Source organism: Taudactylus pleione, unplaced genomic scaffold, assembly GCF_031769625.1.
Source record: "Taudactylus pleione unplaced genomic scaffold, aTauple2 ptg000212l, whole genome shotgun sequence".
Lineage (NCBI taxonomy): Eukaryota > Metazoa > Chordata > Amphibia > Anura > Myobatrachidae > Taudactylus > Taudactylus pleione.
This window is the reverse complement of record NW_028284614.1, coordinates 9,595,856-9,614,210: the sequence shown is the minus strand read 5'-3', so window position 1 is coordinate 9,614,210 and position 18,355 is coordinate 9,595,856.

Sequence of the window (18,355 nt, the reverse complement as noted above, 5' to 3'; positions counted from 1 at the left end):
TTGTTTTTTCTTTATATGTACTGTATAATACTATGGGGTCTATTTACTAAGCTGTCTTAGGAGATAAAGTGAACGGTGATAAAGATACCAGCCAGTCAGCTCCTAACTGCCATGTCACAGGCTGTGTTTGAAATATGGCAGTTGGGAGCTGATTGGCTGGTACCTTATCACCGTTCACTTTATCTCCTAACACAGCTTAGTACATAGACCCATATATTCCCCACTGCTGCAGAACAGTGTGGTGACTTGCAAATCAATGTTAATAATAGAAATGAACAATGTGTGTCAGCTAATTCACACAGTTTGTGCATATTATTGGCAAATTATAAATATTTCGCCAGACCCCTCCCCCCTTCCGAATTAAAGTTGTGTGACTGGACAGGATGTTAAGTCCTTGTGACAATTGGACACCAAGGGGTCTATTTATCAAGCAGTGAAAAGCGTGGAGAAAAAGACCAGTGGAGAAGTTGGTCATAGCAACCAATAAGCTCCTATCTATTATTTGATAGACTGTACTTGATAAATGCTACTTGAAAGCTGATTGTTTGCTATGGACAACTTCTCCATTGGTTCACTTCTACACACTTTTCATTGCTTGATAAATAGACAGCCCAAAAAACAGGGCAGTAACTAGGAGCGTGCAAGTGATGCCGCTGCCCAAGGTGAAAACAGTGGGGTGGCATCTCAGCTGCCCAAGCGGCAGCAGCGGATTCAGGAGAGGTTTGGGGTGTGATCAAGGCACTCAGCCCCTTTCCTGGATCTGGCACTGCTAGATGGCACCTGTTTTTAGCCTGTTGCGGCACACTACAGCCTAGAAAGATGGCTGGGCATATGCTTTGGACAAACCCAGGAACTCTGCTTCCTGGTCCAGCCCATTCTTGGGCTATCATAGGGATATAGTGGAGAAGTTGCCCTTTTCAAGTTATCAGCATCTATCTGACATTTTATATACTGAGCTAGATAAATGTTAGCTAGAAGCTGATTGGCTGCCACTTCTACACTTCATTTTTCTCCATGGTTTGATACATCTCCTCCTTTGTGATGTGATACCGTTACATGTGTAGGGGAGGAGAGGGGGGGAGCGCAAGGTTGGCCCACACTGGTGTAAAGCCATTATTCTCTAACTAAACGGTAATGCTCCAGGTTTCCTTACGAAGTACATCTGCTCCAATAAATAGTTGTGTAGTTTTATCTTCATGATTGCATGGGAGACATGCTACAAGGATAAGGACAACCATAGACTAAAAAAGTAACCCTGGTTTACAAGGAACACCAGCACGTGATCATGTATGTGCCTAGCCTACTCAATTTTAACAAAAGTTTGGCTTCTCTGACCAGACTAATAGGGGTATATTTAATAAAGGTCAGTATTAATCAATTTAAAATCAATAAAAAAACGATTAACATCGATGTTATGTTTCTGGGGCTAAATCACACATTTACTAATACTTAAAAAATAAATTTAAAAAATTTGACTGTTAGTGAAAGTGTGAAGGTGTGAAATACAATATCGATGTTGGTCGATTTTTTTAATCGATTTTTACATCGATTAAAATCGACCTTTAGTAAATAATCTCTAGAAGACCAGCCCTTCTGACAGAAATTCCAGAGTTGGCAAATTGCAGCGTTACTTACTAGACTTATGCCAGACCCGACTGCATTCCTCAGAAGTCACAGCCCAACCCTTTCACTTGACGCTACTTCACTGGTATTAAACCTGAAGCCATGATCCAATTATTTACATTTACAAGTCGATGCCAGCCTGAGGTGGCGCTCATCTGTATGTGGACATGTAAGAATACTGGAACTGCATTACTAGACAATGGGGAGCAGGTCCTGTGCTGACGCAGCTGTTAGTCAGCTGCAGTCAGTATGATCCTCAGAGAGTGGCGCTCATCTTCATAACACCTGTTCTATTTGCACAAGTTTATTTCAGACTGGATGTCATTTTAAATAAAAAAAAGGTAATATTAAATAATATATTCTGTGTATACACTGGCAGATTGTCAGGTGGGTTGGGTAATCCTGACGCCGGAATCCCGAATGGTTAACAATGCCGACACCACTTGGTAAGTACCCTAACCCTCCCCTCCCGCAACCTAACCCCCCTGCAGCCTAACCGAGGGGCGTTTTAAGGGAGGAGGGGACCCATGTGCAGACTCAGGGTCTGATTCAGAGCCGGACGCAATCAGCCGTTCGCTCGTACGCATTCGATTGTTTTAAACCACGCATGCGTCCGGTTATCATTGCGCATGTGCGGCCGGATCATTGTGGTCATTTTTCATTCGCTCGTATACACAGCGAACAGGAAGTGACCTATGTAATTTGATTGACAGAATGTTCCGTTTATGGGTGTTAACGGGGGTGGAGATGAGAAAACGCAGGCGTGTCAAGCCATTTTTTGGGCGTACATGTATTATCTTGTGCGAACGTCCAATTTGGACAGTCTTTTGGATACGTCACTGTGTGATCCAGTTTCCATTATGACTGCTCGTTCAGCTTGTGGTAGGGTATTGGATCTACCCTACGATGGTCTCTTCGTAGCTCCGGCAGCGAATCGATGCTTTGCTATTCTCCTTTACAAGGCACAAGACCAATCACCTAATAATTGGTTCACTTGCGAGAAGGTGATTTGCAATGGCCCTGATTTATTAGCTAAATTTGGAACGCATGTTGTGTTCCTATTTGTTTGTGTTTTGAAATCACAGCAATCACAAAATAAATGTTTAAATAAAGGTAAAAATGCTTGATGTTTTTGCTATATTTCGTACGCATGTTGTTGTCAGATTTATTTTGTTTTAAAAAGCCCAAAACCTTTTATTTTATTTATAATTTTTTTTAACATTTTGGTTACAATACAGAAAGACAATCAGCTACTAATTGCTTTGCTTGTGTTATTGTTTACTTGCCTGTTACCTTATGTTTTTTTAAATTAAACATTTTTTTACGTATATGACCTTTGTTATGTATTTAAACATGTTTGTTCCAGTCCCTTTTAGCCATTTGCTAATGAATTTGACACATTTTTTTTTTAACTGATTTTTATTTTTCGAAAATTAAATGTTCACATTTTGGTAGAAATTTGTTTTTTTTTGCAGCCAATTTTTTTTAATTTTTTTTAGATCCCAAAAATAAAGTTATGTTTTAAAAAAAAACAATTCACAAGAAAGGAGAGGGAGGTTTTGTGATGCAAAAATATGGGGCAAACGCAGAGAGGGAATTTGGGGAAATTAGCCAGTGCTGTCAACGCCTTCTCCCCCGCTTGGCTTGATGTTGGAAGGAGCATGACTTTGTCTGTCTGGTCGTACGGCGTGCCTGGCCAGAGGTAGCTAGTGTTTCCTCTGACCTAGGCATAGGGCTAGGCACATTTGGAGGGATGGCCGATGTTGCGCCAGAGGTGGAGGGCCCTGATGTTCCTGCAGGAAGGGAGTCCGGCTCCAACATGCGCAGGCAGACGAGCTGCTCCAGGGCATTAGCTATTCTGACATTGGCTGCAGCGTTTTCCTCCAGGGTGTCCGCCACCCGTAGCAGATTGGCGTCCATCCTCATCAGAATCTTGGTGTTTTTATCCGTTTTATCATTGAGATCTGAGAGAAGGGCCACTGCCTGCGAGGGGGAAGGCCCTGGACTGTCCGCCACAGGGTCCCCAGCCAGAAATACTTCCTCCCCTGCGGAGCCAGCAGATTTACTGTGGCCAAACCTCAGTTCTGGAGCAGACTCGTCCTCTTCTGTGCCTGTGTGAAAAAGAGAGATCATACAAATATTAGTACATTTGTAAATTTACTTAAACAAGTTTTTCAATCATTTTTAACTAAATTACCTGTAGCAACATGTGGAGCCGCAAAGTCTGGCATGTCTGTGTCCATGTTGGACACGCCAAACACCTCCTATTCCTGCACACACCCCTGTGCCAGCTCCTCCAAATCTGTTAGTTCCAATGACACAGGGGTTGGCCCACCACCTGTCCCCACTGCATGCCTAGCCCTATCAGCCATTTTTTGTTTTAGCCGATATTTGAAGTCGCTCCATCTGTTGTTTAAAAATGTATGGTTAGATTTTGCACCAAAGCCTCCATCTCCTTTCTTGTGAATTGCGGCTGCCTTTTGCGTTTGGCCCTGGCCTGGGTACTAGGCCCCGCAGCCTCCTCATTGTCAGTCTCAACACCTTACAAAAAAAATGACAAAATTTTTTTTTAAATAGTTTTTTTTTTGGGGTGATAACTTTAATTTTGGAGCTACTTACTGTGAGGTCCTGGATTTTGGCTTTGCTGCTGTTCAGTGGACATGATTAAACCCTTGAATTCAGCAGACCCATTGTGGGCTCTCGTGACGTTTTTATAGATGCGTGTGCATTATACGGGCGCATCTATTGTGCGTCATTGATTTGAGCGGGAAAGTTCGGTCTCTTTAAGGCTTTTTGTGGCCTTGTTTCAGGGTGGGTTGTTTGAAGTGGTTGGAGTTTGAGATTGATTCGGAGTTTTCTGTTTGTTTATTTTCTTTCGCATTTTTGCATTTTTTTTCTATCATATTTTTTATTTTTTTGTTGAGGTAAGTTTTTTGGGCCGATTTTTGGGTCGATTTAAACTTTTTATTCTTTTTCAATGTTAATACGTGTTTCCTTTTTTTTTTTTTTTTTTTTTTGTTTCATGTTGTGGATCGCGTTTATTTTGTTGTGATCCTCTTTGTGCGGTAAGTGTTTTTTGTCATACATTAGACCCTGTTAATTTTATAAATTTTTCATGTTTATTTAAGGGGTCACACTATGCAGATAGGTGTACGCAAAATTTGTGATTTTTTTGCAAATGGTTTTTTTGCCATAATAAATGCGAAATGTATTGCGTATATTTTGCTCATCTCCTGTCTGTGGCTTTAGCGTACCATTTAGCGTTATTTTGTAACCTGTATTGCATATATTTTGCTCATCTCCTGTCTGTGGCTTTAGCATACCATTTAGCGTTATTTTGTAACCTCTATTGCGTATATTTTGCTAATCTCCTGTCTGTGGCTTTAGCATACCATTTAGCGATATTTTGTAACCTCTATTGCGTATATTTTGCTCATCTCCTGTCTGTGGCTTTAGCGTACCATTTAGCGTTATTTTGTAACCTCTATTGCGTATATATTTTGCTCATCTCCTGTCTGTGGCTTTAGCGTACCATTTACCGTTATTTTGTAACCTCTATTGCGTATATTTTGCTCATCTCCTGTCTGTGGCTTTAGCGTACATTTTAATTTTCTTGTAAAATCCTAGAATAATATCATCTGTGTAGTGCATGCATTCTTTATATTTTAGCCTTAGCCTGTCTTTATTTTGTGTTAATTTTTACATAATTTTTATGGAAAATCTAATTGGTAGGTTTACTTCAATATGTCACTGCCTAACCCTGTAGGATTCTCCTTAATGTGTAAAAAAGATAAGTATATTTTCTCATTGTTAAATGTTGGAAAAATAACTACATTGTCTAACATTTCAGATTGATGTTGGGCGAATTATAGTGGCGATGGTCCACGACCCCGACCAACCTGAACATCCTCCTAGGCGTAGGCATCATAGGCATGCAAGGCCCCAGATATTTAGAACACATGTCACCCTTTTTGGAATGCCTGATGATGTGGTTTTAAGGCGTTATCACCTACCACCCCAAATCATCCTAGACACTCTTTCAGTAATAGAGAGTGATCTTGAAATGCAAATTAACAATCCAACAGCAATACCACCACTTACGCAGCTAATGTCGGTGTTACATTTTTGCGCCTCAGGATCCTTCCAGACCACAGTTGGCATCGTTGCTGGCATTTCCCAATCCTCCTTTTCAAGGATCCTGAGGGCGGTAATGGATGCACTCTTTAAGCACCTCCATCATTTTATTAATATGCCATTGGATATGGGGTCCCTTAATGTGGTTTAGCAGAAATTTTTCGAAATTGCAGGCTTCCCACACATCATAGGGGTTGTGGACGGCACTCACATACCACTTCAGCCTCCAGCAGCGCTGGAGGCAATATTTAGGAACCAAAAACATTTCCATTCAATGAATGTAATGATGGTATGTGATGCCTCCCTCCAGATCCTGTCCCTGAATGCCAAATATCCAGGAAGTGCACATGATTCATTTGTCATCCGGCAATCAGGGCTTTGGCACAAATTAAACAACCTACAAGCTAGTGAAGCGTGGCTTCTGGGTAAGTGGTACCCTTAATTTTTAAAACAAACACTGTTGACTTAGAAATGGTACTGAATGTTTTTTTATTGGTTACCCTTGCATGCCCTGGCTGCTCACTCCTTATTTGGTTCCTACACCAGGGCCACAAAGTCAATATAATTGAGCACTTACTGCCACCAGGCAGGTGGTGGAGCATTGCATTGGCCTTTTAAAAGACCAATTTCGATGCCTCCACCGCTCTGGTGGCGACCTCATGTATTTGCCGGCTATGGTTTCCAAAATTGTGGTCCTGTGTGGGATATTTCACAACATCGCCATAAGGAGTAGTGCCCCAATGCAACCAGAGGATGCCTTGCCTGAGGATGGCCCCCCGAGGTTGGTCGGAGGAGAGTGTCAGGGGGGGCCATACGTGACGAGGTAGTTACACGCTTTTTCATGTATTTGATTCTCCATTTTTTTTCATTTGTTGACATTGGCAATAAAGAAAATAATGTGTGTTAACTATCCTATGTTTTGATTTTTAACCTTTTTTTTTTTTTTTTGGCAAAATCCAAACAACAACCTGCTTACTTCCTGAAATTGATCGCCTGCGACAATAATGACTCACAAATGACCTTTACACCTGGACAAATGTGTTTCTTACCTGATTTTGGACAACATGTTGGCATGCACCATCTTCAACCAGTTCTTGATTTTCTTTTGCAAAATTTTGTGTGTATATTTTTTGGTTTGTGAGCTAATGTGTATTAAACAATTTTGTTTTAACATTTAATTTTGTTTGACATGAAAAAACCACAAAACCCTTGCACAAATGGACAGTACCGTTGAAATTAATTTCCGAGTGTTTTTTTGGGGGGGGGTTTGGTATTTTTGTATTTCTAACCTAAAAATTAACAACATGTTGGCATAGTTTGCCCAACCTTTTTTCCTCTTTATTTTCATATTTTGGTAGTTGCATTTATAAATTTTTAACAATTTAAATAACTACATAAGGGTATTCTAGCGAAACATTATGGAGTTAATGTCAATTTATCCAATTTTTGGACTGACAAAATATGTCTACAATTTCTGGTAAACCGCTCATTTTTTTTTTTAAATAAATTTTTTTTAGTCTGGAACATTGTTTGCATTTTCATATGCAAATTCAACCCCCCCCCAAGAAAACAAACACATTGATTGACCTTGTGAGCTAATGTTTGAGTCAATAAATAAGATTTTTGGAAAATAACAATTTTTATTAACAAAAACTAAAAAGAAAAACATTAATGCCGCAAAAAAGAAATTAAATGGTTCATTGACACAAGTAGCTGCACGAAATGGCCCCTCATGGCTAAAATATGGCCCAAAATGTGATACTCCCACCTCCTTGGGTCTGTTGAAAGAAAAATCTGTGTTTTAATAAAAAATTTAAATAAAATACAAAAAAAAAAACCAGTATGATTTTCAACGAAAATTAGTTAACATACCATGCTAAAGTTTGAACACAAATATAGTGGTTACATGAACTTGCCTAAATTACCAATTGGCACTAAAAAATAACTTACAACAACATGAACATGAAAATAGTGGGTTGAACAATCACTTGGCATCTGAAATAATCCTTACACAATTTGAATTTTGATTTTAGACCAAAAATTTAAAAAGCACAATGAAACTTGTATTTGGCTCTGGCATATGTGGATTTTTAGTAAATTATTTTGTTCTGAAAAATGCAGACAATCGGCAAAATTTAATAACACCAAAAAAACAACTCATAAAAAAATTAATACATTTTAATGTTAAAATTTGAGTCACAAATTTTTATTAATTAGCACCCAACAAAAAAAAATGGACTGGCCTTAGATTGTATTCAGGGATAACACAGTGTATGCATATAGGGCACCTTTTCACACATTAATTGCACACATGAAAAACAAAATACCTGCAGCTTCAGGGCCAGGTTGGCCCAGATCCTCATCCTCAGATGAAGTGGGCCAGTGGACATCTGAATAAGGTGGGCTAATTTCCAGGAGGGATAAAGGGGAGGGAGTATAAACCAGAGTGGGTGCATCAGGGGAGGGTGTGGGAATGTGGATGGGTAGGACAGGGGAGTGAGGGGTTATTTGGATTTGGGGAGCAGGAGAGGGAGGGGAAATAGGGATGTCCAGGTCAGGGGAGGGTGGAGAAATTTGGGAGGAGTGGGCAGGGGAGGAGATGGTGGGAGTTGGGGAGAGGGGTCGTGCAGGCCTCCGACTCTGTCTCTGGATCCGCTCCTCACCTAAATGATGTATAGTTTGCAATATTAGCAATTATGTATTCAAAAAAACAATTAAAATGTAAACATTGACCCAAAAGAAAAAACAAACAAACACATTAACAAGGTCTCATTTAGGCAAAAAAAAATGCATACTGCACACATGCACACGCATTAATGCAAATTTACATTAGCAAAGACCAAACTTAAAACAAGATTGTCATAGATATATAAACATTCAAATATCCACTTACGCCAACGGATCCTCATCCGAAGATTCGCAAGCAGGTGTGGGGACCGGCGCCGTAAATCTGACCACCGGCGCTCCAATTTTCCGGTGGTCCTACGATATCCCATTGTCCGCAGCCTGCGCCGCACCTCCGCGTACGCCCGATGCTTGACCATGTTGGTGACGGGGGGCAGTCTGTCCGTTATACGGCGATCCATAACATCTGTGAGCACCAGCAGCTCATGCTGTGTAAAAGCACTGGCTCTCATGATGGCAATGGATTTTTTTTAAGACAAATCAGTTTTATTACAGGGACCCCTAAATTTTGATTGGCTAATGTACTTTCATAAATAAAATGAACAATTCTATTGGTTAGTGTGTGAATAATATGAACAACCCATAAAAGTATATTGTGATTTAGGATTGGCTTGCTACATTTTGATGCGTTAGCAACAATCCGGAAAAAAAGAAAAAAAAAATGTCAATATTATAAACCTAAATAAACCCCCCCAAAAAACGCACAAACTGCATTTGTTTGCCGTTAAAAGCGGACGGAAACTATGGACCAAAATTAACACAAAACAAACAATAAAGTTTATTGACATTCAAAATAGAAACAAGATTGAAAACATTCGACCAACAATTAAGTAAATTAAGGTAATGATTGGCACCAATCGATTCACAGATGTTTGCCGAACAAGAAACAAGGCAATCGACAAATGACAGGCCTACTTCCGGTAGTACTTGTGCGAGCGAACACTTCAACAAAAAACGAGTAGTGTGCTTGCTATTTCAGATGCTCGTTAGCTAGAGGAGGGGTTGGGGAAATATGGGACGGAAGACTCGCTACGAGCGACCACACGTGCGAGCGCTTGGTTTGACATTTGGACGGTCGTACCTACTGCGGGCGAACGGCTGATTGCGTCCGGCTCTGAATCAGGCCCTCAGTGCGGGCCCCCTGCTCTCTCCGGCAGTGCCACGGTGCACTGTGTGTAGTAGATTCTGGCTTAGTGACAGAATCTACTACTGCGCATGCTCGGTCTCCGGGAAAATGGCACCCGTGCTGTTTCCCCTGGGACAGCAGTACTGCGCATGCGCGAGTCACCGGGAAAATGTCCGCCTCCATTTTCCCAGTGATTTTTGCTGCTCTGCAGAGTAGCACTCTGGAGACAACTGACAGGTAAGTATAAAGAGTAAATGGTAGCAGGGTGTGCTGTGTAGGCCCCCTGGACACAGGGGCCTGTGTGCACCGCACACTCTGCACCCATTATAGATATGCTTCTGTGACTGTCCTATTCTGAGTCAGACAGAATTTGTCCAGATCTGTCTTTTTGGGAAAATGGGTGTTTTGGGGTGGGAACTGGCCAGTGGCACTGCAATCTCTCGTGGCCACCCAGACTGGTGGGAGTGTCGTGGGTGTGTTGGAAAAGCTGTGTCTTTATTAGTCCTGCATATGGGGAAAGGAAGCCTATTTCTGATGGCTCCCACGATAACGGTTCTGCGGCTGCCCTCAACTACAGCCAGGCAGGATTTGATAATTGCTGGTGTAAAAACACAAGAGCAGGTGATATCTTGATGCAGAAAGCAAATGCTGGCAATAGATTAATGCTGTTGAATAGAATAGATTAATGCTTTGGTGAATGGCTTGGGATATGCTGGGACAAATGGTGACAGCTATAGTAGGCTGACAACACTGGAACATATGCTATATGAACGCAAAGAGGTGACAGTCTATTGCAATTAGTGCCAAAATCCACAACTAGTCTCCATATGGCTCAAATAAATGAGATGTGATGGCTGAGACAGGCACGAAGCTCCTCAATGCAGCTGATAGCTGTGAGACATGGCAGAGCTTCAGCATCTGATAGGAAGCTGCTGCACTATAGTAACTTTGTAAGTCTACATTTTAGAGGCGCAGCAGTTCCCTATACTGTACAATGCAATCAGTCGGAGCCAGAAGTCACAGATAATCCAAAGCCAGGAGTCAGAGCAGGAAGTCTCAGCAGGTAGAACAGCCTCAGGGAACAAGAAGTACTGTAAGCTCAGGGACAGCTACTGCCAGCAAGAGATGACAGGACAGGTGGGGACCTAGATCTGAGTGATACCCAAGCAGATAAAGGAGAGGACACATCTGTAAGAAAAAGATGGCAAACACCGGACTCCTAACGATGACAGGGAAGGAATGGTAATAATTATAAAAATAAAAGTACACAACAGCATATAATCCTAATGGAGAAATGCCTACATAAATACAATTATTATTATTATTATTTTAGCACCACAAAAAGGTATATGGTATATTATTGGAAATCCAGCAAAGAAAGACATAATATACTGGTATTATTGAGAGACGCTGTACCATACTTGCCGACTATCTGGCTGCTCCTTCCGGGAGGGAGCAGCCAGATCGACAGAACAGGGGGCGTGGCTGGCAAAAGGGGGCTGGTCCAGATGAGCTGAAGTCAGTTTGCGGGCGTGACAGGAGCAGGGCCACGCGATCACGTCATTTTAGCCCCGCCCCGCTACACAATGCCGAAAAAACAGGCATTGCGAAGCAGGGGGTGGAGCCAAAATGACGCGAATCGCGTCAGCCCCCCCCCTACTGTGGGGGTTTATCAGGTAATGGGGGTGGGGGGGTCGGGGGATCGGCGGCAGGCGGGAGGCTTGCCTGCCTTTCCGGGGGAGCGGGAGCTGCACCCATTTATCGGGAGGCTCCCGCCCAAATCGGGAGGGTAGGCAACCCTGTGCTGTACACAGGAAGTCATGTGTAAATTAGCAAATCTATTCAACTAGGACTAGAGGAAAGTATCACCTAGATCAGGGGTGGGGAACCTCTTTTCTGCCGAGGGCCATTTTGATATATATAACATTATTCGCAGGCCTGGTGCAGGCCACGCCCCCTCCATGTGATGTCACACCAGACGGGGCCACAATCGCCGGTGATTACAACAATGCCCGAAGCATACTGCGGATGCTCCGGGAGCTGTAACGGCAGCGGTGTGACCGTCTGAAACGTCCTCACGATGCTCCAGGCGACACTGCTGCATAGATTCTGGCTGCAGGATGACATTCTAGGCTCCCTGCTAGCCAGATGAGGCTACCAGAAAAATGCTCAGGGGGCCAGACCAAATGATTCCGAGGGCCTTATACAGCCCCCAGGCCTTGAGGTTCCCCACCCCTGAACTAGTTGACTGCATTCTTACAGAGCAGGGGGTCTCCTGTTTGTCTGTCTTACAGATTCCCATGGTAATATCCCAATGATTGAGCTATTGTGATGAAGTAGCTGTTTGTGAAATCATAGGTAACTTTGGTCCCTATTTATCAATGATGCATAACCCCTTTAGTGCTCGCTAATGGGGTTATGTCATCCTTTCTTTATTCCACAAAATCTAAGATTACCGCTGTTTGTCACCGCATCGCCCTCGCCATCTTTAGGCGGCGAGAGCGATGCTGTCCCTAATGGGGACCCAAACGTTGCCTTTCCGGCTTTAGCAAAACCTTCCAGCGCTGCCGGGTCACTGTCTGGTTAAAGTGCCATGCACATGCGCAAACACACCATCGCATATGCTCATTACACAGACGCCCGTCGCTGGCCATGTTAGACTGCCAGCAGATTTGCAGAGTACCTCCGTACATCGCTGGACCTCACAGGATGGGTGAGTATTGATGAATACCAGTGCCATTTTCGTTTGTATCACTGCGCGATACTAAATTAAATATGCCACTGATATTAAGCTTCGTTCATAAATGGGGCCCTAAATGTTGTATTAAAACACTAATTCTTAGATGTGCCTTGATTTCAGGCTAACCACCTAATGCTCAACAGCTGCTATGTAATATCCGTCCGTGTGGTGGATGTTCTCTTGTCTTTAATGAGAGAGGTCTGCCATCGTGATTGACCAGGGGACAAATTAGCTGCACCTGAGTATAACTCTCCTGTCCGTTGGCTCAATGTCATCCACCCGGTAGATTCAGTGCAGTAACTATGAACACTCCCGGTCTGGCCAACCTGCTCTAGCATCCACTAGGATTGCTGCAGTATTTCAAGTGTTTATTTGAACCTTTGACAGGGCTGTAGACCGCTTTTTGCCCAATATAAAAATGTACATGTTGCTGCATTGAGAGTCTTAACTTGGAGTAATGGCTCCCGTTGGGCTGGTCTGAGTTCTTGCCGTAAACTGGGATCTTTAAAGTCACCACAGACATTGTCACTTTACGACTTGGTTCATATACTGCAGGCAGTTAACTGAACAAAGGCCCTCATTCAGAGCCGTACGCTCTGAGCAGAGTGCACGCTCTGAATGAGGGCCGCCCTCCATAATTATGGAGCGTCCTCCTGGACGCTCGTATAGCTGTGGGTCACCACCCACAGCCTATACGAGCGTGCAGTTTGATGGCCGCGATGGTCTTGACCATCGCGACCATCGCCACTGCGAGCCGGAGCCTGCGGTTGAGTTTTTCAACCGCAAGGCCCGGAGTGATTTTGGCTCTATCAGAGCCAAAATCACTCCCACTGACATCACTAGTGATGTCAGTGGGCCGGCTTCTGACGGTAGGCGTTCCCTTGGGAACGCCCCCATCAGGGAGGCACGTCCCGGCACGCCCACCAAAGGGGGCGTGCTGTCAATCAACATCGACAGCACGCCCCCTTTGATCAGACACAACGAGCAAAGGAAAGTCCTTCGCTCGTCGCGTCTGGCGCATGCGCACGACGGAGCTCCCTCCGTCGTGCGCATGCGCAGTGCACAACATCGACCCACTTGCGAGCGGACAGCCGCTTGCGAGTGGGTCTGAATCAGGCCCAATGATCGGCTGAGCAGTTCATCACCGCTCCACGGGAAACGGTAAATATAGCCCCTTTAGTCTAGGCTTGTTTGGTTGGCTCTTTGCATGGTGAAATCCCTGGATTTCCTATTGGAAAATGCAGTCTGACATATACCAGTAGGGTGTTTAACAGAGGAGAGAATGAAATCATGGATAAGCACCCAAATATGAGCTCCCACATCACAATGAGCATCTCAACAGGAACGTCTATCTATGAAGCATCTAGGAAGAGGTACTATCAGCTGGGCGTGTGTAATGGATGACTCAGGGGCGTATCTATAATGGGAGCGGGGCACGCGGGCCCCTGGGTCCAGGGGGTCCCCGCATCACACACCCTGCACCAATAGTATTACTTACCTCTCCGGAGTCCACGTCGTTCATAAAAATGACTGGAAAATGGCCGCCGCGGCCATTTTCCCATCGATTGCACACGCACAGTACAGGGAAAATGGCTGCTGTGGCCATTTTCCCAGTGACCTGCACATACTCTATTGACTCTGGGTGCACTCTAGTGCCCAGAGTCTATAACTCCGGTGCTGGTCGCGCACAGCTCAGTGCGCTGCCGACTGCCGGACAGAGAGGAGGGGACCCGTGTCGGAGACCGCGCACATGCCCCCTCCTCACTAGAAACGCCCCTAGGATGACTATATGGCAGGAGCCCAAGAACAGGTACAGTATGTTACACAGACATTGTGCTAGCAGGAACGTTTATATGCAGCACATTAAGGGCCAAATGTAATAGGGTGAGAGTTTAGAAAATGTGAGATTTTAGCAGTAAACTCTTACATGGGGGCATATTCAATTGGGTAAAAAACCTTGCGCCCAATTTTGGATTACCGCGGGTATGCGTGCTCCCGATTCAATTAAAAAAAAGTGGTCACGGGGTTTTCAGAGCTGAAAACCCTGCGCCGCCTGAAAAATAAATAAAAAATTCTACACATACCTGACATTAGTCTCCGTGGCTCTCGGTGGCCTCTCCTTCCTCTTCACACTGGAGAAGGGGCTGCTGGGAGTCCCGGGAGCTGCTGGGAGGCTCCAGGGGCTGGTGGGAGGAGCAAGGGCTGCTGGGAGATGTACAGTAGTTCTCCCAGCGCCCATTACGGGGCAGGGGGGGGGCACACATGACACCGGGGGTCACACACACAGCACTTATACACACAAGCACTCACTCATCCTAATTGAATAGCAGGAAAAACGCTTGATTTTTGCTTTTTTCGCCCCCAATTTACTGCTAAACTCTCACATTTTCTCAACTGTCACCTTATTACATTTGATCCTAAATGTCTGATCCTCATTCTTACAATCTAGCCCATTTTAGCTACGTCTACATCCCTGACATTTAATTACAGTACAGATGCCTGACTTTTCTTTGTGAACTTTTTGAAATTACTCTTTTGTATATATTTATAATTTTTTTTTTTACCATCCATTAGAAGATACAGAAATGTTTTCAAGAGCATATTTTCATCTGACACATTTTGCTAGAAGTAATTGCACTAACCTTTCGCACTATGCTATTACTTAATGGCTCTAAGTCCGTTATGGAGGAAAGTGGCCAGGACTCGGCCATCTGCAAGTGGAGGGGAATGACGGGCTGGGTTTAGCAGAGCAGGCAGCTTATAAATCACAGGGGGTGAGAAGGTTCTAAGTGCACTTCGCAAGAGCTGGAAAATGATGACTCTAGCCCGAGTTTGGTTTAATGATGCTTTTTCGTTTTGCATTAGTATTTCCCAGCCCACGTCTTCCTGTTTGCTCCTACGTGTAATTACTTATAACATTGGTGTAGAGACGAGAATCGTGGTATGCGCCTCATGTGTTTTGCTGTCGGAGTTTAGCAATGAGTGCACTCCGTCACCTTCCATCGGGATGTAGTCACTAAGTCATCATCATTAACAGCGTCGATATTCATAGGGAAGAATTCAGTTGGGAGCGAGGTTTCCACTGCCAAAAAAATAGTTTGTGTTCTGGGGCTGCGAAAAAAAACCCATCCCGCCGCTCAAAAAATGAAAACCCCTGCACCTAATTGAATACCCACCATAGTGTGGACACAACATTGTTGACAGTTATGATATTGAAATTGTTAAAGAGTCAGGCTTTGGGGGGGGAAGGGGGGTTGGTTTAGGCACAAGTGGGGGGGGGGGGTTAGGGAGGGATGCAATCGGGAAGCCGGCTGACGTAAGCCCGACAGCTGGTTTCCGACTGCTTTATCCCGGCGAGGGTAATTTTTCCGATGCCGGGAGATTGGCGCCCGGCTTCCCGATTGAAGGGATGCCGGGCGCCTTGAGCGGACAGCCGTGGGGGGGAGGGTTAGGTTTAGGGCTCCTGGGGGGACTTAGGGTTAGGCACCCCCCCGGGAGGGTTAGGCACCCCAAGGGACGAGGTTAGAGTTAGGCACCCCCCGGGGGGCTTAGGTTTAGGCAGCGGGGAAGGGGTGGGGTTAGGTTTAGGCACTTAGAAGTGGGAGTAGGGTTAGGCACAGGGGGGTAGGTTAGGGTTAGGCACCCCTAAGGAGGGTTAGGGGGGTTAGGTTAGTAAGTACTTACCTAGGGACGATCGGGATTTCCAGCGCTGTCGGCCTGCCGCGATCTCTACAGCTGTCTGCCTCACGCTGCTGGGATTCGAACTCACGGCCATGCGGCCGGCGGTATTTCATACCACTTCCGTTAGGGAGGTATTGGAGTATCTATAATGAGTGCACTGCAAATGGTTCCATGGGCCCCACCCCACCGACCCTGCACCCATAAAATTATACTTACCTCTCCGGAGTCCAGCGTCGATCCGATCCTACAGACAGAAATCACTGGGAAGATGGCACGGCGGGCATTTTCGCAGATATTTCCACATGTTCAGTATAGTGGTCTCCAAGAACATAGCATGGACGCCATGTTCCCTGAGACCTGCGCATTCACAGGGTTTACTGCACTGACAGAGAAGAGGCGGTCGGCACGTGGGATGCACACAGGCCCCCTTCTCTCTTAAACCGCCCCTGGTTAGGGGTAGGGATTAGGGTTAGAAGAATACCCAACGGAACCGTCTGTCAGATGCCTGCGATGGAAGACACAGTCACATAACCGCTGGGAACCAGCCGCTGCAACCATCGGGAGCAGGTCAGTCACTGCTGGGCCACCAGGGACAGGGGCGGATTGGCCGTTAAAGTCACCGGAATGTTTCCCGGTGAGCCGATGGATCAGTGGGGCCGAAGGGACCGTGGGGCTGCCTGTTGCCCCTCCCCCAGTAGCACGTCACATACTCTAGTCCTTGTATGATTGACAGCCATGGCTTGTCAGCGGCCCCGCCCCATGTAGCGCGTCTCTCGTGCTGGTCCTTCCTGCATTGTTCACAGGCAGCCCACCCGAGTAGCGTGTCACTCACCTTGTGCCTTCCAGTCTGCCGGTGCCTGTCAGTAACCCCGCCTCCTGTAGCGCATGCATCCATGGAGAGGGAAGGGCCATATGAGGTCTAACCCACTTGTAGTTTCGGAGCTCCGCCTCTCCTGCCTTCCTAACCAATAGGAATAAATTCTGGTAATTCACGCGACATGACACGATGACGTCATGCCGCGCGTTATGTGCGCGACTGGCCATGGCATCCCTGGGTGAAGAAGAGCCGAGGAGGAGAAGGCTGTGCTGCATAGTAGCAGAACTTAGTGGATACCGATTTGGCTCAGTAAGAGCTGTCTGTCCCTGACAGAGAAGAGAGGTAACCTGCTGCAGAAAAGGGTGACTGGCTCTCTTCTTTGCCGTAGTTACAAATGAAGTATAATTGGTGAAATCCCAAATTGAAAGCATTGGTTTGCTGCAGTTAATTGCTTTGAAAAATATTTCCTTAGTCTCATACTAAACAGGGGAATGTGTAGAATGTGTGTGTGTGTGTGTGTGTGTGTGTAAATTAATAGACACGCTGGGTCACCACAGTCGCCTCCTCTGCAGCTCCTCCTGTCCCCATACATCAACAAAGTAGTGCCAAGCGTGCGCCTGTGTCATAAGTAAAGGGCCAGCTGGCTTGACCGTTAAAGGGTGCTGTAACCTCCAAAGTACACTCCAGTCCAAACCAAAAAAAAAATTATTTTCTGTGTTTGTGAATTGTGTGCGCAGTAGCTGCACGTGCATCAACAAAGTAGTGCCAAGCGTGCGCCTGTGTCATAAGTAAAGGGCCGGCTGGCTTGACCGTTAAAGGGTGCTGTAACCCCAAAAGTACACTCCAGTCCAAACCAAAAAAAAAATTATTTTCTGTGTTTGTGAATTGTGTGCGCAGTAGCCGCACGTGCATCAACAAAGTAGTGCCAAGCGTGCGCCTGTGTCATAAGTAAAGGGCCGGCTGGCTTGACCGTTAAAGGGTGCTGTAACACCCAAAGTACACTCCAGTCCAAACCAAAAAAATATATATTTTCTGTGTTTGTGAATTGTGTGCGCAGTAGCTGCACGTGCATCAACAAAGTAGTGCCAAGCGTGCGCCTGTGTCATAAGTAAAGGGCCGGCTGGCTTGACCGTTAAAGGGTGCTGTAACCCCCAAAGTACACTCCAGTCCAAACCAAAAAAAAAATTATTTTCTGTGTTTGTGAATTGTGTGCGCAGTAGCCGCACGTGCATCAACAAAGTAGTGCCAAGCGTGCGCCTGTGTCATAAGTAAAGGGCCGGCTGGCTTGACCGTTAAAGGGTGCTGTAACCCCCAAAGTACACTCCAGTCCAAACCAAAAAAAAAATGATTTTCTGTGTTTGTGACTTGTGTGCACTGTGGCTGCACGTGCATCAACAAAAGAGCAGCGCCAAGCGTGCGCCTGTGTCCCATAAGTAAAGAGCCGGCTGGCTCATTTCTTAAAGGGTGGTGTAACCCACAAAGTGCACTACTCTCCAGCAAAAATAAAAAAATATTTTCTGTGTTTGTGTGCGCTTTAGCCACATGTATA